The sequence below is a fragment of the Acromyrmex echinatior genome, chromosome 8 (genome assembly GCF_024713525.1).
Source record: "Acromyrmex echinatior isolate Ae372 chromosome 8, ASM2471352v2, whole genome shotgun sequence".
Classification (NCBI taxonomy): Eukaryota; Metazoa; Arthropoda; class Insecta; order Hymenoptera; family Formicidae; genus Acromyrmex; species Acromyrmex echinatior.
Genome location: NC_141859.1, coordinates 11,024,088 through 11,049,883, shown reverse-complemented (window position 1 = coordinate 11,049,883; position 25,796 = coordinate 11,024,088). Strand labels below are relative to the sequence as shown.

General features: G+C 28.8%; 1 protein-coding gene and 1 long non-coding RNA gene across 8 annotated transcripts in view; one reads left to right on the top strand and one right to left on the bottom strand.

Annotated features, from left to right (window-relative positions):
- LOC147908755 (uncharacterized) overlaps positions 1-8,752 on the bottom strand; it is a 163,411-nt gene extending 154,659 nt beyond the window's left edge. The window contains exons 1-2 of one of the 2 annotated variants that reach the window (XR_015545902.1): positions 7,786-8,752; positions 5,454-5,508 (exon numbers count right to left, since the gene is read on the bottom strand). This is a non-coding gene — a long non-coding RNA (uncharacterized LOC147908755). The other variant, XR_015545901.1, reaches the window with a different exon arrangement.
- kug (FAT atypical cadherin kugelei) overlaps positions 1-25,796 on the top strand; it is a 407,027-nt gene that overhangs the window by 170,548 nt on the left and 210,683 nt on the right. The window lies entirely within an intron of this gene.

Sequence of the window (25,796 nt, the reverse complement as noted above, 5' to 3'; positions counted from 1 at the left end):
ACACTGACTGGATGTTATCTCCATACTCCGGTATGCGATGCGAGGAGAGAAGGATAACTTGGGAATCTCTAATGCGAATCGGGGGAAATTAAAATGGAATTCTCATATGCAACGGATACATCTCGCGCTGGATGATACCTACTCACTGAGCGAACCGGCGTGGTGGCGACAGCATTTTTAAATGGCAGTGATATTGAAATTATGTGCGCAATGCTCGTGGCGGCATGGTACAAAAGCCGCAGCTCTCCGACATAAATCGCCAACTCGAAATTCCGGAGGGAAGTTCCGTCGAGTCTCGGAAAGGGGGAGAGAGAGGAAGAGAGAATCTCCGGTTCCTGATACGCACATCAAGTACTGAAAATGTATGTATATACAGTCAAGCGAATTGCGCGAGAATTCTCTGGTGAGATGGACAGCGCGAAAGACGACAAGAGGTAGACGCGGGAAAACGAGGATCAAGATTACAGATTTATGGGGAGCCCTCTTAGAGGCGTCGGAGTCTCTCCTGGCCCTTGAACAGCTTTGAATCAATAATGGTTAACCTAAGACGTACTGTTACCATATGACGGTGGTGAATCGTCTTGGAAATCTTCTGAACGTCTAAGAAAACAAATGTTCCTGTCATCTAACGCCGTAACTGATGGGATATTTACAAAAAGACGGCAAATATTTCGAATTATAAATACATATTATTCTAAGCACAATAAAGTAAATCAAATGTTAAATGAAAATAGATCAAGATTAAACATACATGAGTGAAAAACGCCATATTTGTTCAAGGCGGTTTTTTATGCCTAATAATCTCTTGTAAATTTATATACATGATAATAAATTGCAGTCATATTCTCAAAAGTATTTTAGAACATTCAAATTTCACGATTGTGAGTTGGATATCTTCAATGCCAGCAAAAAATCTTTCTGTGTTTCTATCTCAATCGAAGTGCCGCAAAAAGCTTCTAGTGACTGCTATGTTCTATTTCCGCGTTTTCGAAATGGTAATAGAGTGCGGTGAATAGTTTACGTAGAGGGATATTTCGAGTGTCTCTACGCGTTATTCTTCGCACATGGGAACCACACAAATAGTTGACAACAGCTTGACGTTAAAAACGGTTAAAATAGCTTTCCCATGTCACACGACAATTTATTGTACAATCGATGTGATAATCGCTTCGGTTTCTCTGAACATTTACGTTATTGTTCATGATATTATTCCGTACGCAATAATTAATTATACGATCACTTATTTTAATTTGAAAAATCTGTAGCCACAGAAATACGCCACAGAAAAGATAAATATCAATTGACATGTAAAACGAATGTATAAAATATATATATAAAACGTGCTAAATTATATTTTTTAACATTTGCATTCTCTTGATTGTGCTGATGATAGTCACAATTTGACCAAAACGTTTACATGTAATTATATTTTTAATATATGACTTATGCGAATAATAACTTGCATATGTGACTGTATGCGCTTTCTTACTTTTGTTTTATGTTACCGAACCACCTCTAATAACTTTGTTTAAATTTTATTTATATATATATATATTCTCTAAAAAAATCTTAGCAAAAATAAATTTGTATAAAATTTTGAAATAATTTAAATAATATTAGGTCATTTAAAAAGTATCCGCGGTTTTTTGTTCAATTTTTGAATGACCCTTTTTAAATGACCCAATATTTTAAAATTTTATACAAATTTATTTTTGCTAAGAACTTTTTAAATATATGATTTGTGCGAATAATAACTTGCGTATGTGGCCGTACGTTCTTTCTTATTTTTGTTTTAGAATATATATAATTATTTTTTTAGAGAATATGTATAATTATTTTATCTAAAAATTTTAAGTGACTCTCCTTTTATTTAAATTAGATAAATTATTCATAATATATTTATGACGGCATTTCACAGTCATTATTATATTTATGACAGCACTTTTATCGCGTTTCAAGATAACTTATCCCAATAATGTAAACGAATAAAGATCCCTCCGCCTTGTGATACGCTATAGTTAGAATCTGATATAAAGAAGAGCAATTTTTACAGTGAAGAATGAACTTTCTACGTCAAATTTACAATATCTATTCGAAAAGAAAAATTAAGCATTCCGTCAAACACCAGCGGTCTCGTTAAAGAAGGTTGTAAATCCCAAATCTTTCAGACCACTTACGATAGTAATGAAATAGTAATTTTGGTAGCATGTCAATGCAATTACCATTTTTATCACTTCTTTAATATAATATTAAAATTTTTGAGAAAATATATTCAACCACCCATCGCTAAAAATCATCACTTATTAAAAATGAATAGAATAATTTTCTTACGAAATAATGGTTACGAAGGAGTATATTTAACAATAATAAAATACACGCGTTATTATAATTTTTTATATGTACGGGTACAAAAGTTGGGTACCAACTGTATGAGATGAGCCGAACCCGGTAATAACGAGATTAAAGAATATTTATACTGAAAAATTTATTATATAAAATTTAACAATTCTTTATTTTTCAAAAATTATAATTATTAATATCCCGTTAATACGAAAGTAGTACCTATTCGACTTATCTTGAATTTTTTGTACCCACGCATTTTTAATTCAACTCATATAATCATGATAACATTGTTAAAAGACTATAAAAAATTTTGAAGAAAATTATGTAAATCGACAAAAATCAATATCCGTTAAATATAATCTCATAAAATCTGCATGTATTTTATCATAGAAAAGTGTTATACGTACACATATAAATAATAACAATAAAATTATAAAAAAATCTAAAAATATTAATAATTAAAATATAATTAAAAATATTCTGCAATGGCGGGATGTCCAATATCTAAAAATGATTTTAAAATATCAGTTAGAAAATTGAATATACACATTCGTAACCATATTTTTGTTAGACCAATCATCAAAAAATTAGCAAATTATTTGTATAAAATTTAAATTTGTTCACTTAATTAGAATTAGAATTTAAACAAATTATAAATGTATATCCATATCGATCATATAATACTAAATTCTTATTGTTATTAAGACAGTACTATTACTAACATTATTATTACTAGTAGGAGAACATTTAATAAAACAAAGAAAGCGAAAATTTTATGCTAAAATATGAATTAATTTTGCAACTTGATTTTAAAATGTATAGCAATTGTCATTGACTCATTAACAAAATTATTATTACTACCAGTAACTGCAGACGAAAAAACCCGGGATGCATTCCAATTCTGTACAAGAATCTCCGAAGAGACACTAAACTAGACTTTGCAAATGGACTTCATGACGAGGAATAATTCTCCATGATAAAAATAATTACAACTTTCCATCGGTTATATAAACTACGTAATCACTGGCATCCATCTGACGCAAGAGACAGCGATATAAGAGGCCTTTGCATATAATAAATTGTTCTAACTAAAATATACTCGTAATTCTATAATGTTAAAGATCTATAATGTCAAAAAGTAAGCAAGAAGTTAATATTTAACAATTGTCTCAGTCAAAGCTGCAATCTTTATGACTTATTTTATAAATTTACATACTAAATACAAAGAAAAATTGACGATTATTCTAAACATCAAATAAAAAGTTTAATAAAAAGTTAAAATTATTAATGACTTTTTGATATACAGAACAAAATCTAAATAAAAAAAAAAGATTTAAAATTAAATATTTCAAAGTTAATAAATAGCAAAAATTAAATAATCAAAATTATTAAATCACTAAACAATTTTTGTTATTAAAATATACGTTTCGTCGAATTCGTATAATTTACATCAATTACGATTACGCAACAATTTGGTTTACTACAAGATAAATGCTATTTGCATTGAATAGATATTCAAAACGGATATGTATATATATATATATATATATATATATATATATATATATATACCAGTAAATGTACAATTAATTAGTAACCCGGGAAAAAATGTTTCATATATAATTATATATATTAATTATATATATTAATTATATAAAATTAATAATTATACATAATCATATAAAAAATTGATATATTTTATATACAATTAGATATCATTATATAAAATTCCATGTCCATATATATAACATTTTTGCCCGGAAATCGTTGGGTAAATTACAAAAGTAAATATGATTATAGCATTCATCTGGACATAGTTTACATAAATTTTGTACTACGTATCTAATATTATTACACATACATTTATTTATGATAGAGTTAATTGCAATATTAACGCGTTATATAATTTGTACGTGTATAGAATTTTAAGAAAAAGTTTAATTTTAGGGTAGCTGAAAATTTAATAAAATTTGAAATTAATTTGGCTTATTTTCATATTTGATAATTGGAACAAGATGCTGATAATTAAATAAAACTAAAAATTAATTAAAAATTTTATTCAATTTTTAATCCTTTATTTCCAATTATCAAGTATGTACATATGACGTCTTCAGTCCTACCTGTCTATAATTTATCCTATCCTATACAGTCCCTACCTACAGTCCATACTTATTACCGTCCTACATATCCGTACTCTCATTTATTCCAATTCGCGATACCTATCTCTATCCGTGTATTCCTATCTACATATTACATTCTTCTTACATTCCTTACTTCATATATATGCAATAACACCGCAAATATAATACGTCTATTGGTTTGTTCAGACAAATTAGCTTTTCGGCTGTTGTAAAATTCTTCAATACGATTGGTTCTTGCTTTTGGCTCTTTATGGATTTAAATGTACAAACCAATCATATAGAAGAATTATATAACAGTTGCAAAGCTGCTTTCTCTGCCGAACGCAGCCAATGTCTAACCATATCCTATCGCGTACTAATAAACTTAGTAGAATAACTTAATCGCAATCATATATAATACTATATAATAATAAATAAGCAATAAGCAATAATATAATTAAAACAGGTTCTTTCAATCTTTAAAATACCAAAAAAATTAACAAATAACAGGGCTAAAATCAGCGCGAATAATTAAGCACAAGTTTTGTAGATCTTTTAATCTATCAAACTTGCACTTGATAATCCGCGCTGTTTCTCTTAGTCCTGTTGTTTGTTGATTTTCTTTTGTATTTTAAATAACTCTCAAAAAATATAAAAACTCTCAATTTGCGAGCAAATTAAATTACCCTCCCGAATATTCACTTTATCTTTTATAAACTTAGACTGGTGTCACACCAACCCACTCCTCAATGAGCAAAATGTCTAAAATCGATGCATAAGACAACTTTAAGATATCTTTAAGAATTCTTTAAGAAACACCTTTAAGATATTTTATAAAGAATTCTGAAAGATATATTAAAGTTGTCTTATGCGTCGATTTTAGATATTTTGCTCACTGGGCTTGGCATTTTTAAATTCACTTGCAATAAATAACATGTTGAAATTCAAATAAAATAACTATTTCCTTATATTGAAAAAATTGCCACTCACCAATCCGATGCGCGCATAACAGTGGAGTTATATCTGCAACGTCGCTACGATGATTCTGTAACAAATAAATTAAAATCCAAATTAAAACAGAATAAAGAAATAATCATTACTTTAAAAAATAACTGCTATATAAACGCATGCAGTTTGCTGAAAAATAATTATGCAATTCTAAAAATATAATTTTTGTAAGCATCGAATTTTGTTCCCATTATTTAATTAGATATAGAACAATAATATATTCTCTAAAATAATTATATATATTTTTTTAAATAATTAGAGGAAAGTCACAGATTCCGACATATCACATTGTCTTTAGACAATGTTTCTAAAACAAAAGGTAAAAATAAAACTTTAAAAACATAAGTACAAACTAAAAATTGTTTTCCAACAGATAGCATAAGCAATTTTTATAATATTGATTGCAATTTAGCAATAATTAATTTTTAAGGTAAGCAAAAATAAACATCTGACAAAATCGGCTCCAAAACTGACACAATAGGTAATAGTGTTATGTATTCCTATTTTTTTTTCTTTTACAGGAATTATCTGTACCTACAAGTGAATGGATATAAGATATTAAGAAATATATAGAATAAATATATAGAATCTTTTCACTCTCTTCGTTATAAAATATTTTTATTGAAGTATGCATATTTACTTTATCCTATTCTCTCTACAAGATGCTATGTGATAGTTTTTCATGAGTTATTCTACATACGAACAATTGTCTTCAGTTCCAATAAAGTTATTTGACATTATGAAGTAACATTATAAAAATTAAATCATGATCTGTTTTACAGACAGGTGTGGATGATTTACACTGCATCCCAATTTTATATTTAAAATCATATCAAAAAACTAAGAGAAAAAATAATATAAAACTGATTTAGGAAGCAATCAATTCAATTTACAAAAGAAAATCGTAAAAATTTTATTTTTTTACAATCGTAGAATTCGTTTTTAATTGATTTGGTATAGAAATAAGTCACAAATATAAAAATTATGAGTTTGTACTTCTTTAATTAAACAGATCATGATTGTATTAGTATTAATAAAGTGCAATAATTAGTTTCTGAGAAATAAGAGGGTGTCGCTGTAGGAGATCTATGTCAGTATCGGCGACTTTCCTCTATATATATATTCTCTAAAGAAGATCTTAGCAAAAATAAATTTGTATAAAATTTTAAAATATTATTTAAATTACTTGAAAATTTTATACAAATTAATTTTTGCTAAGATTTTTTTAGAGAATATATATAAATAAAATTTAAACAAAGTTAGAGGTAGCTCGATAATATAAAACAAAAATAAAAAAGCGCAACAACTACATACACAAGTTATTATTCGCACAAATCATATATCTAAAATATAATTACATGTAAACGTTTCGGTTAAATCATAACCATCATCAGTACAATCAAGAAAATGCAAATGTTAAAAAATATAATTTAGTGCATTATATATAGGATGTCGTAGTACCAAATTCCAAAAATTAATCCTGTCTTCATAATCTCTTTTGCAGTAAAATTAAGAATTTATTCTTGATATTCATAATTTATATGGTAAAACACGGATCGCTACACCAAGTGATTACATGAAATTTCATATAAAACAGTCTTATCATATTATATAATATTTTTCCATCTACGCTAATATTCTTCTAACAAATTAGCATCGCATTATTGTATTATATTGATAGTTGTGAAAACATGGAATCTGGTAATCCCGTGTTTTAATACACAAGTTACCAAGAATAAATTCTTAATTTCAATGTTAAAGAGATTACGAGGTAGAATTAATTTTTGGAATTTTGTACTGCGACATCCTATATATATAATGTGCTAAATTATATTTTTTAACATTTGCATTCTCTTGATTGTGCTGAATATGATAGTCACAATTTGACCGAAACATGTAATTTTATTTTAAATATATAACTGTATGTTCTTTCTTATTTATGTTTTAGAATATATATAATTATTTTTTTAGAGAATATGTATAATTATTTTATCTAAAAATTTTAAGTGACTCTCTTTTTATCTATTAGATAAAAGGAGAGTTACTTAAAAATTACTTGGAAATTTTATACAAATTTATTTTCGCTAAGATCATCTTTAAAAAATATATATAATTATTTTAGAGAATACATATATTACTTTAAAGAATATATAATTATTTTATACAATTATTTTATAGAATATAGAGAATTATTGAAATCATTTTATTTAACAATGATTCAAAAAAATAATCATTTTTTACTCATTGTAAAATAAAATGATTTAAAAACAAGCGACAAAAGGTAAATTCTACACAAACAAAAAATAATATTTACCGCCAGGTTGCTCCACCGGTGCCCGATGTCTCGCCCAGACCTCCACCTCCTCTCAGAATATGCACAGGACACTCGCGTAAAACACTCGCGAATACACTGTAATCGCACGCGGACTATAACTTAAGTCCGATAATTTGACGGCACTCCCGAAACGCGCGACGCGACGAACCGGCTGCGGTTCGTTCATTTTCAAGTAAATCGGCGACGAGGGTAGCTTCCCCGTTGGATTTTTACACGAAGAAAACGATTTTACTCAATATCTAAAAATTTATCTGGATATACATTCAGACATATCCGAAAATTTTTAGATATTTGAGAAAAACCATTCTTTTCGTGTAAATATCCTCTGGGTACTGAGCCCCCTCACCACGTCAAGGTGAGAGGGAAAAATAATCTGAAAAATATAATATATAGCTATTATTACTGTGCAATTATTATGCAATCGATTAACTTTTAGAAACAAATATCAAACACACGTCTACAATTCATTATCATTGCGAATTAAAATCAGAGCAGATAAAAGGGCTCAATCTTTTATTTATACATAGTTAGTGTCCGTGAGATATGATTAGAGTCAATAAAATAGGCTAGAGATTAATAAAAAAGAAAAATGTTTCTTTTATTAATGATAAATCGTTCCAAAGTTACGGTTAATTTTTTAACGGATCGTAACGGAAGATGCACAAAAACAAAAAATTAATTAAATTATTAAATTGTATTAATTGTGAAAGCAGGAATTGCATGATTTTGCATGAGAGTATTCATATCAAGATTGCTTTTCTATACTCGTGTGATACCGTTCGTACAGACAAGTAGCCGTCGCATGCCGCTCCTCTTCACATTTCTTTTTGAAACATATAATAATCGCAAAAAGTGCTAGGTATAATACGAAATGTTGTATTTTATGAATATTCACATAATACGATTACTAGTATGAATAATTATTCATAAAGTATAATACAACGTTTCGTATTGCATTAGACATTCTTCGCGAAAAAGATTTCAAAAAGTAATGTGAAAAGAAGCCGCGACACAGCTACGTTGTTTGTACCAGCTTCGGTAAGGGAATAATAACTGCGCGATAACTAGGCGTAAACATGACGCGCCATTCCGTGCCACCTCGTACCATCCCCAACCGAAGGTCACGCGCCAACCGTCGAAATACTACGTATTAACGTACGCCTATTACAAAATCAGTAAAATAATATTCATTACGTTTTAATATTCTTCGATGAATATTACACGATGCTTTATTGTACGATTTACGTTTTATTTCGTTACGCACACAACTCATCTATATTTTAGGCCGGTATTCATAATCAGAGGCTTATATTCAAGACCTTAAATATAATTTAAATATAATTTTAAGAAGTCACGAATCAGAGATCCGTATTAACGTCTTAAGACATTACTTAAGACAGTCTTGAAATAAGAACGGACTATGAATACCGCCCTTAAAAATCTAATTAATATATCTGTAAATGTGTAATATATGATATTTCTATTTATATCCATTATTATATTTAGTCCAAATTGTTTCATAATTCAAAAAATGTTTGCGTTTATCTTTACTTAAAGAATGTATATTATTAATCTTATTATTAATCTTTATTCGAACGTAAATCGTCAAAGAAAGTAATAAAGATTGAGATATAACTCTGAGTACACACCTTAGTTTTGAGAAATATTACTATTTGAGCATCCTTATGTAATTAATTATCAGTTCGCGTTCGTGAATCTCTAATTTTCGTAGATTAATGCGCGAGCGCTTCACGCCACACGTCCGTCTTGCTGCGAAGTCGTCGAACAAATGCCAACGTGATGACGTAGCCGACCACCGCACCTTGCCCCCCTACGCCTTCGCTCCGCGTCCCACCGCTTTTCGTCGCCAGTGACCCCCTTCCCCCCCGAGTTTTTCGCCAGATGTTTAGATTACACCCAACTATCGCGTTTGAAAAATATTGAACGGTTAGTACAATTATTCAAGTATTTTATATGATTTTTACAAACGGATATCGCCGTACATTTCGCGTTTTGTTTTGTGGCATCTCGGGCACAATCCTATATTACTTGCATAGTTCTTTTAAACGAATTACTAATTAATTCATTTAATACTAATTATTAGATATTTTTGATATTCCAACATTATGTCTTAATTTTCATAATTCTTTTTAATGATTCATACTTCAATAAAGATTGATAAAATATTCTATATGTGTTTTTTATATAAAGATACATGCAAATTTTCTTAATAAATCGTGAAATAATTTGTGCTGAATACAACTTTCGCTAAAAGTACTAAACATCTTGTTAATCATTATTTAATTTTTCAGTTATTCATACTAGTAATAAATTAATTTAAGACATTACTACTACTGCAAATTATCCGTGTTTCGGAAATTCTTTCTTAAAACTTTCTAAACTTACGTATAACGCCAATCATGGCTCGATAAAATAACGTACGAATTATTTAAAATAAAAAATATAAAATAAGTTCCAGAAACTTATTTAAAATATAAAATAGGAATCTGTAAAAAGAACAGATACGAAAAACTTGTTTAGAATAAAAGATGTAAAAATAGTTTCCGGAAACTTATATAAAATAATGAATTAATACTAAATAACGCTTTTAATTTTTTTATTTAAATTACATATTTTAATTTTCGTCGCTTTTGCAAGTAAATGAAAATTATTAAATGGTTTTTACGTACATTTTGACATCTTTAGAAAGTTTTTATAAAGTTGGATATTTATAACAAATTGTATATAAATTGTTATAATTAAATATAATTAACAAAATAAGAAAACTGTATTTTTTTATACAAAAATGTAAAACACTATATAATAATAAAATATATATATATATATATATAATAATATATGTTTTTAAACATGTACATTATTCCAATTATAAAATGCTTATTATAAATTGTGTAATAATAAAATGCATTGTTTAAAATGTAAATGTAATGTATCTGCAATTCATAGCCATTCATGCTTATTTAAAAAACATAATCTTCAAGTTATTAAATAATTAAATTTTTTGGACAGCCGAAACTTGAACGATTTTTCCTTTTGAATTCAACTTTAAGATATTGAAACATATTTAAATGTAAAACTCTGAAGCAAAAATATTTATCCTTTAAATATTTTTGCTTCAGAGTTTTACATTTTTGTATATAAAAATACAGTTTTCTTATTTTGTTAATTATATTTAGTTATAACAATTTATATATAATTTGTTATAAATATCCAACTTTACAAATATTTTCTAAGGATGCCAAAATGTACGTAAGAACCGTTTAATAATTTTCATTTACTTGCAAAAGCGACGAAAATTAAAGTATGTAATTTAAATAAAAAAATTAAAAGCGTTTAGTATTAATTCATTATTTTATATAAGTTTCCAGAAACTATTTTATATCTTTTATTTTAAACAAGCTTTTTGCACCTGCTTTTTGCACATATTCCTACGATTTTATATTTTAAATAAGTTTCTGAACCTTATTTTCTATTTTTTAATTTTAAATAATTCGTATGTTACTTTATCGAGCCATGATCGGCCTTACAATAGGTTTTAAATTAATTTATTAACTGAAAAATTAAATAATGATTAACAAGATGTTTAGTACTCTTAGCTAAAGCTGTATTCGGCACAAATTGTTTCATGATATTAGGAAAATTTGCATTTATTTTTAAAGAACATATATATAATATTTTATCAATCTTTATTGAAGAATGGATCATTAAAAAGAATTATGAAAATTGAGAATTATTGAAAATATCAAAAATATCTCACGCGAATAATTACTAATTTGTTTAAGAGAACCATGCAAGTAATATAGGATTGTGCCCGAGATGCCACAAAGCAAAACGCGAAATGTATGGCGATATCCGTTTGCCAAAATCATATAAAATACTTGAATAATTGTACTAACCGTTCAATATTTTTCAAACGCCTAAATAGGCTATAAATAGCACCCGGCGAAAAGCTCGGGGGAGGGGAAGGGGGTCGCGCGCGACGAAAAGCGGTGGGTCGCGAGGCGAAGGCGAAGGGGGGGCGATGCGCGGTGGTCGATCGTCATCCTTTTCGCTCGACGACTTCGCAGCAAGACGGACGTGTGGCGTGAGGTGCTCGCGCATTAATCTACGAAAATTAGAGATTCACGAACGCGAACTGATAATTAATTACATAAGGATGCTCAAATAGTAATACTGCTCAAAACTAAGGTGTGTACCAGAGTTATATCTCAATCTTTATTACTCTCTTTGATAATTTACGTTCAAATAAAGATTAATAATAAGATTAATAATATACATTCTTTAAGTAAAGATAAAGGCAAACATTTTTTAAATTATGAAACAGGACTAAATATAATAATGTTATAAATATAATTCGTATTATACATTTACAGATACATAAATTAGATATCCAAGGACGATATTCACAGTCCGTTCTTATTTCGAGACTGTCTTAAGTAATGTCTTAAGATATTAATACTCCCCTTTGATTCGTGACTTCTTAAAATTATAGTTAAGACGGTCTTGAATATGAATACTCTGACTGTGAATACCGACCTAAGATATAGAATTGTGTGCGTAACGAATTCAAAAAATAAAACGTAAATCGTACAATAAAGCATGTAATATTGTGTAATATTCATCGAAGAATATTAAAACGTAATGAATATTATTTTACTGATTTTGTAATAGGCGTACGTTAATACGTAGTATTTCGACGGTTGGCGCGTGACCTTCGGTTGGGGATGGTACGAGGTGGCACGGAATGGCGCGTCATGTTTACGCCTAGTTATCGCGCAGTTATTATTCCCTTACCGAAGCTGGTACAAACAACGTAGCTGTGTCGCGGCTTCTTTTCACATTACTTTTTGAAATCTTTTTCGCGAAGAATGTCTAATGCAATACGAAACGTTGTATTATACTTTATGAATAATTATTCATACTAGTAATCGTATTATGTGAATATTCATAAAATACAACATTTCGTATTATACCTAGCACTTTTTGCGATTATTATATGTTTCAAAAAGAAATGTGAAGAGGAGCGGCATGCGACGGCTACTTGTCTGTACGAACGGTATCACACGAGTATAGAAAAGCAATCTTGATATGAATACTCTCATGCAAAATCATGCAATTCCTGCTTTCACAATTAATACAATTTAATAATTTAATTAATTTTTGTTTTTGTGCATCTTCCGTTACGATCCGTTAAAAAATTAACCGTAACTTTGGAACGATTTATCATTAATAAAAGAAACATTTTTCTTTTTTATTAATCTCTAGCCTATTTTATTGACTCTAATCATATCTCACGGACACTAACTATGTATAAATAAAAGATTGAGCCCTTTTATCTGCTCTGATTTTAATTCGCAATGATAATGAATTGTAGACGTGTGTTTGATATTTGTTTCTAAAAGTTAATCGATTGCATAATAATTGCACAGTAATAATAGCTATATATTATATTTTTCAGATTATTTTTCCCTCTCACCTTGACGTGGTGAGGGGGCTCAGTACCCAGAGGATATTTACACGAAAAGAATGGTTTTTCTCAAATATCTAAAAATTTTCGGATATGTCTGAATGTATATCCAGATAAATTTTTAGATATTGAGTAAAATCGTTTTCTTCGTGTAAAAATCCAACGGGGAAGCTACCCTCGTCGCCGATTTACTTGAAAATGAACGAACCGCAGCCGGTTCGTCGCGTCGCGCGTTTCGGGAGTGCCGTCAAATTATCGGACTTAAGTTATAGTCCGCGTGCGATTACAGTGTATTCGCGAGTGTTTTACGCGAGTGTCCTGTGCATATTCTGAGAGGAGGTGGAGGTCTGGGCGAGACATCGGGCACCGGTGGAGCAACCTGGCGGTAAATATTATTTTTTGTTTGTGTAGAATTTACCTTTTGTCGCTTGTTTTTAAATCATTTTATTTTACAATGAGTAAAAAATGATTATTTTTTTGAATCATTGTTAAATAAAATGATTTCAATAATTCTCTATATTCTATAAAATAATTGTATAAAATAATTATATATTCTTTAAAGTAATATATGTATTCTCTAAAATAATTATATATATTTTTTAAAGATGATCTTAACGAAAATAAATTTGTATAAAATTTCCAAGTAATTTTTAAGTAACTCTCCTTTTATCTAATTTATATAAAAGGAGAGTCAATTAAAATTTTTAGATAAAATAATTATACATATTCTCTAAAAAAATAATTATATATATTCTAAAACAAAAATAAGAAAGCGCATAAAATCACATACGCAAGTTATTATTCGCACAAGTCATATATCTAAAATATAATTACATGTAAACGTTTCGGTGAAATTGTGACTATCATCAGCACAATCAAGAGAATGCAAATGTTAAAAAATGTTATAATTCAGCACAATACGTATATAGGATATCGCAGTATAAAATTCCAAAAATTAATCCTTCGTAATCTTTTTTACAGTGAAATTAAGAATTTATTCTTGATAACTTGTATGTTAATGATCTGTGTTTTAACATACAAGTTATAAATATCATGAATAAATTCTTAATTTCACTGCAAAAGAGATTATGAAGACAGGATTAATTTTTGGAATTTTGTACTGCGACCTATATATAATGTGCTAAATTATATTTTTTAACATTTGCATTCTCTTAATTGTACCGACGATGGATTGCACTCACGATTTGACCGAAACGTTGACATGTAATTATATTTTAAATATATGATTTGTGCGAATAATAACTTGCCTATGTGACTGTATGCGCTTTCCTATTTTTGTTTTATATTATCGAGCCACTTCTAATAACTTGTTTAAATTTTATTTATATATATTCTCTAAAAGATCTTAGCAAAAATAAATTTGTATAAAATTTTCAAGTAATTTTTAAGTAACTCTCTTTTTATTTAATTTAGATAAAAGGAAAGTCACTTAAAATTTTTAGATTAAATAATTATACATATTCTCTAAAATAATAGTTATATATATTCTAAAACAAAAATAAGAAAGAATATACGGCTACATAGGCAAGTTATTATTCGCACAATTCATATATTTAAAATAAAATTACATGTTTCGGTCAAATTGTGACTATCATCAGCACAATCAAGAGAATGCAAATGTTAAAAAATATAATTTAGCACATTATATATATTATATATAGGATATCATAGTATAAAATTCCAAAAATTAATCCCGCCTTCGTAATCTTTTTTACAGTGAAATTAAGAATTTATTCTTGATAATTCGTATGTTAATGATCTGTGTTTTAACATACAAATTATAAATATCAGGAATAAATTCTTAATTTCATTGCAAAAGAGATTATGAAGACAGGATTAATTTTTGGAATTTTGTACTGCGACATCCTACATATAATGTGCTATATATATGTTGCACTCACGATTTTACCGAAATGGTGACATGTAATTATATTTTAAATATATGATTTGTGCGAATAATAACTTGCCTGTGTGGCTGTGTGCGCTTTCCTATTTTTGTTTTATGTTATCGAGCCACTTCTAATAACTTAAATTTTATTTGTATATATTCTCTAAAAAAATCTTAGCAAAAATAAATTTGTATAAAATTTTCAAGTAATTTTTAGGTAACTCTCCTTTCATCTAATTTAGAATTAAAATTTTTAGATAAAATAATTATATTACATATTCTCTAAAATAATAATTATATATATTCTAAAACAAAAATAAGAAAGAACATACAGTTACATACGGAAGTTGTTATTCGCACAAATCATATATTTAAAAAGATCTTAGCAAAAATAAATTTATATAAAATTTTAAAATATTATTTAAATTACTTCAAAATTTTATACAAATTTATTTTTGCTAAAATTTTTTTAGAGAATATATATTAATAAAATTTAAACAAAGTTATTAAAGGTGGCTCGGTAACATAAAACAAAAGTAAGAAAGCGCATACAGTCACATACGCAAGTTATTATTCGCACAAGTCATATATCTAAAATATAATTACATGTAAACGTTTCGGTCAAATTGTGACTATCAATTGTGATATCATCAGCACAATGTATATATATATATATATATATATATATATATGTGTGTGTGTGTGTGTATATATATATATATATATATGTGTTTACATATCTGTTTTAAAAAAAGTCTGAAATTATATATTTACTTAATATTAAAACTAATAAAAACATACTTTTAAAAATATTTACAATTTGTATTTACAGTTTATATTGAGATTTCTATTTATACTGGTTTTTTTATATTTGTAATCTGTGTTTCTGTTTGTACTGAAATCATGTTTATTCGTTAGAAAAAAAGTATTTTTAAATAAATAGACTGACCGATAAACGATTAAAGCAATATTTATTAATGTTTTTCATTTAAATAATTTGCAAAATAATCCAATAGTATACATATATTTATCATACCATATAAATTTTTTAAATATTATGGATGTTTTGGGTTATTAAGAGAGAGTATTTTATATAAGCATACATATCTATATATATCTATATATATGGAAAAAGTAAGTCGGATAATAGCTATCCAATGTTGAGTGAAATAATAACAATCAAATGTTCGGTTAATGTAACAAAAAATAATTATATAATACTTTTCTAAATATTTAGTATTATCATACATAATAATATAATCAATCGTTTAGTAATACTTACTAACTTAACTAAATTTAGAAAAGTAAAATTATCTTTTGTTATATTAACCGAACATTTTGGAGTTATTTCATTTAATATTTGGTGAGCTATTATCGGACTCTTTTTTTCAGTGTAAGCGATAGTAACTTTTAAAACAATAAAATGTAAATTAAATAGTAATAATCAAGTATATCATTATATCGCTGCGTTGTTTTTTCAATCGAAGAATTTTCTGATGTTTACATCTTTTTCAAACTTCTTTGTGTGATAATTTAAAATGATATTTTGTCAACTTCAAAAACGAGCACTGAAGTGGTAGACACTTGCCAACGTTGTTGCTTTCTGCATCAAAGCGTGTATCTCGTTTCGGCAGACATCTAGAAGATAAGAATGAGAAATGCAAGATAAAGGTAACACCGAAACCTTAAATCCCTTCGCTACGTATCATCGGGGAACGGAATCCACATTGAATTCGGTTGCAAACCGACATGAGCGCAACGTCGGCGTGGAAAATAAAGTTGCCGCGAAAACAGCGGAAGCATAACGATGATACAGTTACATGAATAATTCACAGTTGTTCTGCGTCCTCGACGGAAAGTTTCTCACGGCATCTACGGGCTGCTAGATTTCATTCAAAAATTCATAGACCCGCCTTCGCGGCGGAATCTGTTCCTGATGCACCGACCTGAATTCTTGGCCCTGCGAGAAGCAAGTTTCTTCTCACTCCCTTTTATGTTGGTGACTTTTCGCGAGTGCATAAGCTCACGAATAACAAAATTTTATTGTCAAAAACGACAAGCTAAACGCTTAAAATGACAAAAGCGTTTAGCTGTTGGATACATAATCAATCGCATTGCTGCATGAGGAAAACTTTATTCTTTTTTACACTTCTTATCGAAATATATATATAAAATGTAAACATTTTAGTGGCTTCTTTAGCCCTCTGGAACAAATGCCAAAATCGTTATAATAATAGTTACTGATGAATAGTTACTGTATCTTATAAGATCCATTTAATTTATAGTAAAAAGCATTTATCAATTTTAAGGAAACAAAATGATATAAAATAAATACTATTAAGTATATTATTACTATTAACTAAATGAGTTAAGTATATTTTAATAAGAATAATCCAAATTTACAGACGTAAAGACAATTGAAATACTTGATACTTTTGACAAAAAGATTTATTGAGTGAATCCAATAGATCTACCGTCAGCCCGAAAAGTTAAGTATTCGCGTAATGTACGATCCTTTGCAGACGTGACGTATATACCTAATCACGTATAAAAATTGGCAAAATTTCTTACACTTAAGTGTGGTATATTTGCATTCACCGAACATTTGGCAAATGAAGGCATCGTCTGAAGTCGAATTTGCATGTGAACGAGAAACGCTCGAGTCATACCAATATTTTTCTGGCTTCACCACTAGAGCTCTGCAGGCGAGGCCGCCGAGTTGTAACAACGATTATGCAGACTTCAATTCGCCTCGTCATTACACGCGATTACAACCCGACCTTTAATTTAACCCCATGAATAGAATAACAGCTTCATCCTGGGCATACGACTCGAGTGACTTAATAATACGTTTTTAAACACATCGTGTTGTGTATGTCAGTCATCATGTTTCATCTTGTGCTTACGAAGGAGATTTCCCATCTGAGATAACTGACTGAGAAGAAATATCTTTTAGGTAGACCAAGTAAAATTGACTTTTTTGTTTATCAAAACTATGGAACTTTTTGTTCGTCAAAAATATGGAACGTAAATACAGCCGGTGAGAAATACGTGCAAAGTAAAAAACATTTTGTGTTAGAAACGATCTACTCAAGTCCTTAAAATTTTGTGTTGAATTTTTAGCATATTCAAATGTTACTTTAGCTTAATATAATTATGTTATTTAAATATTTTGTGTTAATTTGATATTCAATATTTTTCAATGTTAAAATAACACAATTTATGAGTGAACAAATAACAAAAGCAATGTGTTATAAAATATAAATTATAAAACGAATGAATAAAATACGTGTTAATATAAATATCAGTTTTGCTGAAAAAATTTGCTTCCGCAGTTTGTTATAAACTGTGTCGATATTATATTTTTTGTATAAATTTTTTTAAAATAATATTTGTGTTATTTTTTTAACGTATTTATCTTGTTAAATTAACACAAAAATTTAAGTGGAATAACGAAGGACAAGTGAAATGTGTTGAATTTAACGCAAATTTTCGAACTGTCTGAAATATTTTTCAACATTGCCCTCATTATTCGGATGAATATTTTTGTACTTAATATCATTAAATAATTAGCAGTTATTATCAAATGTATATTTATCAAACGGTAAAAGTAGGGATAAAAGTGCATAAAGTAACGTAACATAAAATGATTCTTTTTGTTTTGCAATTATAATAAACAATTAATGATATTAAAATTAAGCATCGGATATAGGACAAGAGACTCGATATTAGTAATAAACAACAGCGGGATAACGAGGAGTAAATCGCTGATCACCGGAAGTAATTAATTGTTTTGAAAATGGAGGCTGTGCGATGAAAGTCAAGGAATGCAATTAAGACACGACGTCGTTTCCAAGTCAGCGTCTTCGTTATGCGTCACGTCGAACAAAATACCCGTATTTATAAGCACGAGGCGTTTGACGCTTGACAGTATCCCTTAATAAATAATATGCGGATATTTTAACGTGAAGAAGAGAACAGCCCCTCGTTACAAGCGACAATTACGTAATTAATATCAGCACTTTTTTTCTGGGCGTGGACTTTTAATAGACGACCTCCTTTCTCTCTTTATTATTTGCTTTTGACCCCGGAATAATCTGTGCATAATCTTGCATGTCGATATTATTCGATCGACAAGCTTTATGTTATTTAAATCTTCATTTACGCCGAGATTGAACGTAAACTTATGAAATTAATATTGCAATGTTGCAAAACTGAAAGGATCGAACCATAATTATATTGTGTATTATGCACATGGCAACAAGCCACCTACGTAAACCTTTCATATCGAACATGACAGAATGTCAATGAATAATTTAAGTGATGTATTGATTAGATTTGAATTAACCTATTAATTTGCCTTCGGATATCTTAATTTTCGAAAATAGGTCTTTACGAGATCGGTTAATGAAATGTGAAATTAACGCGAGTTCAGTATTAATCTAGTTATGCTTTTCATAACGTAATAAAACAATATTGTATTCATGAATCTTAAGTAAACACTTAATTTGCAATAATCTGCATGCCGTTTAACTATACTGTTAAAATAAAATGTTAATTTTAATTCAAAAATAATAGACTTTTTGAAACATGCAAAAATGTTAAAATTAACATTTTATTTTTAACAGTGTACTAATTTATTTATAATTGTTACACAAAAAATTATTAATTATTACATAAAAAATTAAGATAATAAGTTATGGCTATAAAAGTCAAATTGCATTTTGACTCTTATAGTTATATTTTATCACTATCTTATTTTTTAAATATAATATAATGAATCAACGAAAATAATGATAAATTATGCAGTCCTGTGTACGCATGCTATACATATTCTTTGAGTCATTATATTTGCCGTATGACACATAATTGACAGTTAATTTCAACACTTCAACGTTCTACTCTTCGGTTCGACGACCCTACCGCACCTCAGAAGATATTCTGAACTAAACGTGACGACACGAATGCAATTATAGTCGCATTATAAAAATTAATTTTATCGATCGCATCGCATACGATATGTAAATGAAAGAAGAAATGATTTACGTAATGTACATATAATTCACGTGATGTTGCGATAACTTCCCATTCACGAAACGTTTTTTATCCAGCTAATGTCCATTTTCATCAATGAAGATTACCTTTAATCTTAGTTCAATTTACTTTTCATCTTTTTTTGTTCTAAGAATTAGAAAAAAATGACAAGTCAGTTGAATTGAGATTAAAGTTACTCTACTTAGTTGAAATGGGCATAAAACTTAACTCTTAAGCACTTTTTATGGCATATCTAATTTTCAATGCTTTTTCCATTATAACCTTCTATTGTAACTTTTTTTATTGGTAAAGAAATAGGTATATATTTGTTATATTTATATATATATATATATATATATATATATCCTTTAGATCCAATATTATATATATATATATATATATATATATATATATATATATATATATATATATATATCCTTTATCCTTAGATCCAATTTTTTATTTTATAGTTAACTTCTAGTTTAAACTTAATTTCATATAACTTGATGATAATGATAAAATAAATTTTTTTTTTAAGTTTAATAATTAATCACTAAACTACTAGTGATTTTGTAATGGTAACTTTAAGTTACTACTCATCAGTTTATTAGTGATTAATCAATCGTAACTAGAGAAATACAATTTTTACATTGTCATCAGATTAAGTCTAACCACAAATTATAACTAGAAAATAAAAAAAAAACGAATTTTAATATATGGTATTTTAATTGAAAAAAACATATTTTATAATATTTATATAATATATTTCATTTTTATGAAAATTATAAGCAATTGAATTGGGTGTGCCATCTCATAACGTATTGTTCCCGTATATATTGTGACGTTTAAGGGTTAACGAATTCCGACTCGTATGACGGTGAAGCAGAAGAAAAAAAGAGAAAGAAAGAGCCGGTCGTTTGCTGCTGAATCGCGTTTTAGGGCGCATTATTTTCTCGTACTTATCGCCTCGTCTTTCGCATTCTGTCTCGGGTGAGTAACTCCGAAACGAGCATGCCGCACACGTACCACCGCACCATGGAGATTTCCGGAATAATTCCAAGAACAGCCTTAAAGTTGGCTGTCCGCCTAGGTGTTTCTGGCGCGTCCATGGGATAATATCCTACTTGGGCGTCGTTCTCCCGCGGCCAATTATTATCTTCTGGGCAGCTGCCAGGCGAAGAAAACCACTTACGTGACACGCTAATAATGGATGCCTGCGCTCATACCGGATTACGGGAAGGCTTTTGTTCATTAGCATACCATCTCTGTTTAATTGACACCTTTAACCCAACGGCACTGGCATGTAATAGATATCCTCGTCACCTCATGATCGGTCCCTCATCAAAGTCGATCTTCTTTATCGATTACGTATTTTTTTCGACGCTTTATCTCCGAGTATCTTTAGTTAATATTTATAGTCGTTCTATTGAAGACATCTCAATTGATCTTACTTATTATTAGCATGTTGAAACATGATGTCTATAAATGGATCTTGTGAGAGTCAGTTTAATATTCATCACGATTATAGTTGCGATTTAACCGAAAACTCATTCGATTCAGATGAATCATATGAACCGAAAATCATTCAATTCATCTGAAACATAGTCTGAAGTCTTTCGCGGTTTAATAATAATAAATTTTAATTTAGTTTAATTGATCTTTGAGAGATTGTCGTGTATACACATATATATATATATATATATATATATTCATGTATTAATAAGTTCTCTTATCAATTAAAACTCATTTTTAGATCTATATTTAACTAAATACTTCGTTAAATACTGTTTTTTTTTTACGTAATTAATGCTTTATATTACAATATATCTACAATATTTTATAGATAGATTATTATAAAATGTGCATGTAAATACGTGTAATGTCGTATTGAAACAATCATAAAGAGATCTCGTAGAGACAATCTAATTCATATTATACTTCAAGGCAGAATTTTATTTGTAATTTTAGATGTATTTTGATATATGCGTGTATTTTAATATATATTTTATTTCATCTATTGTATTTAATTTCTTCAAAATATTTTTTGTATTATACGGTGCATAAAATCGTAAAATTCTAATTTTTATTTTTTATTTTTTTTAAAAAAAGAGTTCAATAATTACATACGACAATTTAAATTCGATGTCGATAATATTTACATATCATTGAAATTACAACATATTTGTCAATGTTTTAAATAACAATATTTTCATCAAACTTCTAAAATTGTTGTTATAAATAATGCTAACGAATTTGTAAAATGAAGCGCAAGATGCACGGTAATTTTCCATATGTAGGGATCAATTCGAAATATAAAGAACCGAATAATGGGGAAAATTTAAAAACTAAATTTCGGAGAAAATCTGTTACAAGACATAAATATTTCTGCACAACAACAAAGACTGGTGCGATGGGTATTTTTGTAGTGTATTTACCTTCAAGTGAGGTCGCCGCCCTGCTATTTGCACGATGTTCAACTGGGCGAGTAATGTAACATTATTCTCTCTTGAGACACGAGCCAAGTATTAGGGGAGATTTTCATTACAATTGTTACACGTACTCTGTACATGTTCTATAATATTCTATAAAGTACTCTATATTTTAATATAAAGCGTTAATATACATAAAAAGAACAGTTTTGTTCAAGTATTTAAAAATTTAGCTAAATCTGAAAATAATTTTATCAGGTTATTAAAATAATTATGTAGGAAGAGCTGATTACTCAAACTTGTTATTAAAATGTCAAAATTTTGCAACATTACGCATCATATTTGAGTTTAATTTTCTACACAATTATTTTAATGGTTCAACAAATTATTATAATGATTTAACAAATTATTATTTTCAAATTTGTATCTAGCTAATTTTTAGATATATCAGCAAAATAATCTCTTTCTATCTACGTAAGCGTTAACAATTAGCGCATTTAACTTTCACTATTCGTTTTATATTTCTACCAATGAACTTTAATCTCGGTTTAATTTATTTTTATCCTTCTTTAATTCTTAAAACTAGAGAAGATAAAAAATTAAGTTAACCTAAGATTAAAGTTAATCCTTACATTGATAGAAATTTAGGAATAGACATTTTAGCACATTAAACATTTCGCAACGATGACGAATCGATTAATACATTAATATGGCACTCTTTCCGTACTGCACGCTTTTCTAAACGCGTTTGCTTTCTCACAGCAGTATTCGAGCTGACAGGCTAACTATCTCGTGTTTCGCCGTGTCGAGATAATTTCTCGAAACGCGATCATTTTCGATGAATAATTAGCGGTTGTCAGCACGCTTAATTAACTAAGCGCGTCAAGCGGATGAATGTTTATCAAAATAGATTTCGAACGGTTTATTAACTTCAGAAAATCGCGCGACATGGCAGGAACTAGACTAGAAATGATATATTGTTAAAATTTTAATTATTTCGTTAGCATCGTTTAAATTTGAATATATCTTGCATCGCGTATTGAATTTTTCACAGACTTACTGATTTCAAATAGTGAATATCAAGTGATGCGTGACTTGATAGAGTAATTCAAATAACACAAAGCCGTGGCATATCGATTGTTCATTAATAATACGTATATTTCGCAAGCCATGCATTTAAAATGTATCGCTCACGTATAATACCGAATATCGATTGCATATTTTCGGACCGTTGAGTCCTAATTAATCACTGACTCTCGCGGTATCGAAGTGAAGTTTCCGACGTTGCGTTTAAATTTTTCATTAGTGAAACGATGGCGTTACAGAACCAAGCTTGCAGCTGAGCGGCAACTTAATTAGCGAGCATTGTTACGATTAAGCCTCACGGATATTTATTTTTACTTTAACCCGTATGTTTATTCACGTCATGTATGAGATGGTGATTGGTTGCGAGTGCGTATTTTTATTTATACAAGACATTAAAAAAATTATTTAGCATTCGTAGGATAAATAATACACACTATACTGAGTAAAAAACCGAATATAGGTCGACAATTCAATCGTTTCTGAGATATAAACATTTTTGTATGTTAGCATCATGACTTATTTTCCCAAACAGAATAACAAGTCATTATGATATCAAGATGATGTCAAAATGATCATTAAAAGTTATTTTGCAATCATTTCCGATTCATTTTAATGTCATTTTGACGTTATCGTGACTTGTTGTTCTGCTTACTGGCGGTTCGGGTTACTGGCTTCTACATGCGATATTTATACTTTAGTATTTATAAACCGCGTTTTAAATGTTCTGATTCAATTTTACCGGGAATCAGTAAGTTGACATTAACCAATTATTACGATTGGATGGGCATTATGGGAGATCACCTCATTGGATCTGTAATTCTTCCAAGTAGCTTATCAGTGCTATTTATCTCAATTTTTCTCTTTTCACATCATATGCAACACGTAGAAAAAACAGTAAGTCAGTTATGATACTAATATAAAATAATACATATAATACATATAAAATAATAATAAAATAATACATATAAAATTATTTATATCTTAGGAACGATTGAGATTTGAATTTATTCACTAAAGTTTTTATATTAAATATGGTGCGTACTGTCTATTATATAAATACTAAATGATTTTTTTAATTTATTGATTTCATTGGATACATTTGATTGTCACCATATACTTTTGACACTGAAAAAGATCCGAAACTTGGATCGAAATGTATGGTCAAGATGCTAAGTAAATGAATAAATTATCTTCCACGCCATTTTGTTTAGCTCAAAAAGACGTAAATTTATTATTTCAATTTTTTTTAACATCCTATAAATAGAATGCGAAAAGTGCGCAAGGTGTAGCTGAGAGCAACAGGTGTAGCATCGCCGTGATGTTGGCTTCATTGGAGCGATCATTGCCAAGATCATTGTGAAGTTAGCCAAAATTGCCTCCGCGATTTTATATTCAACTGTTATAGTAATTTTGCGGATGGATGTTGCAGATATACGCGTCTTTTTCGTGTCTTTTTCACGTGTCTTATTCATCGCTCACGATAGAATAAAGTGCGCGTTGTGTGCAGTCAGTCTCGTTGCCTCTCGAGAATGCCGTGCAAACAACTGTGCGAATATCGTCGCGAATATTTGGTGAACGGTATATGCGCGATCATACTTAACCTCTCCGCGAGTGCGGTACGTATTGTGTGCTGTGCGATGTACTATGAATCATGAAGGAACAACAACGTGAGAGAGAAGGAGAGAGGAGAAGCAAGCCTGGAGGTATTGGGCGACAATGAGGTGACATTATTATTAATTCATTATTCGTAATTTGCGGCATTTATCGTTTATCCTCGTAACGCCACAGTCGCATGGCGTGTACATTGGCGCACCATTTTGCCTTAATGTGCAGCATTATAATATCGCTCTTTTATAATATCACTCCCTTTTCAAAACTGACACAACACAAAAAATATGATTTTTATCATTAGAATGAATTAAATTGATATTATCCTATCAGTCATTAAAAATGAACGAACTTGATTACATAAAGAAATCGTCACAACTAAAAAAGAGGTTTCTAAAAAAATCGTAACAATTCAAAAAAGATATTTTTTTAAGGG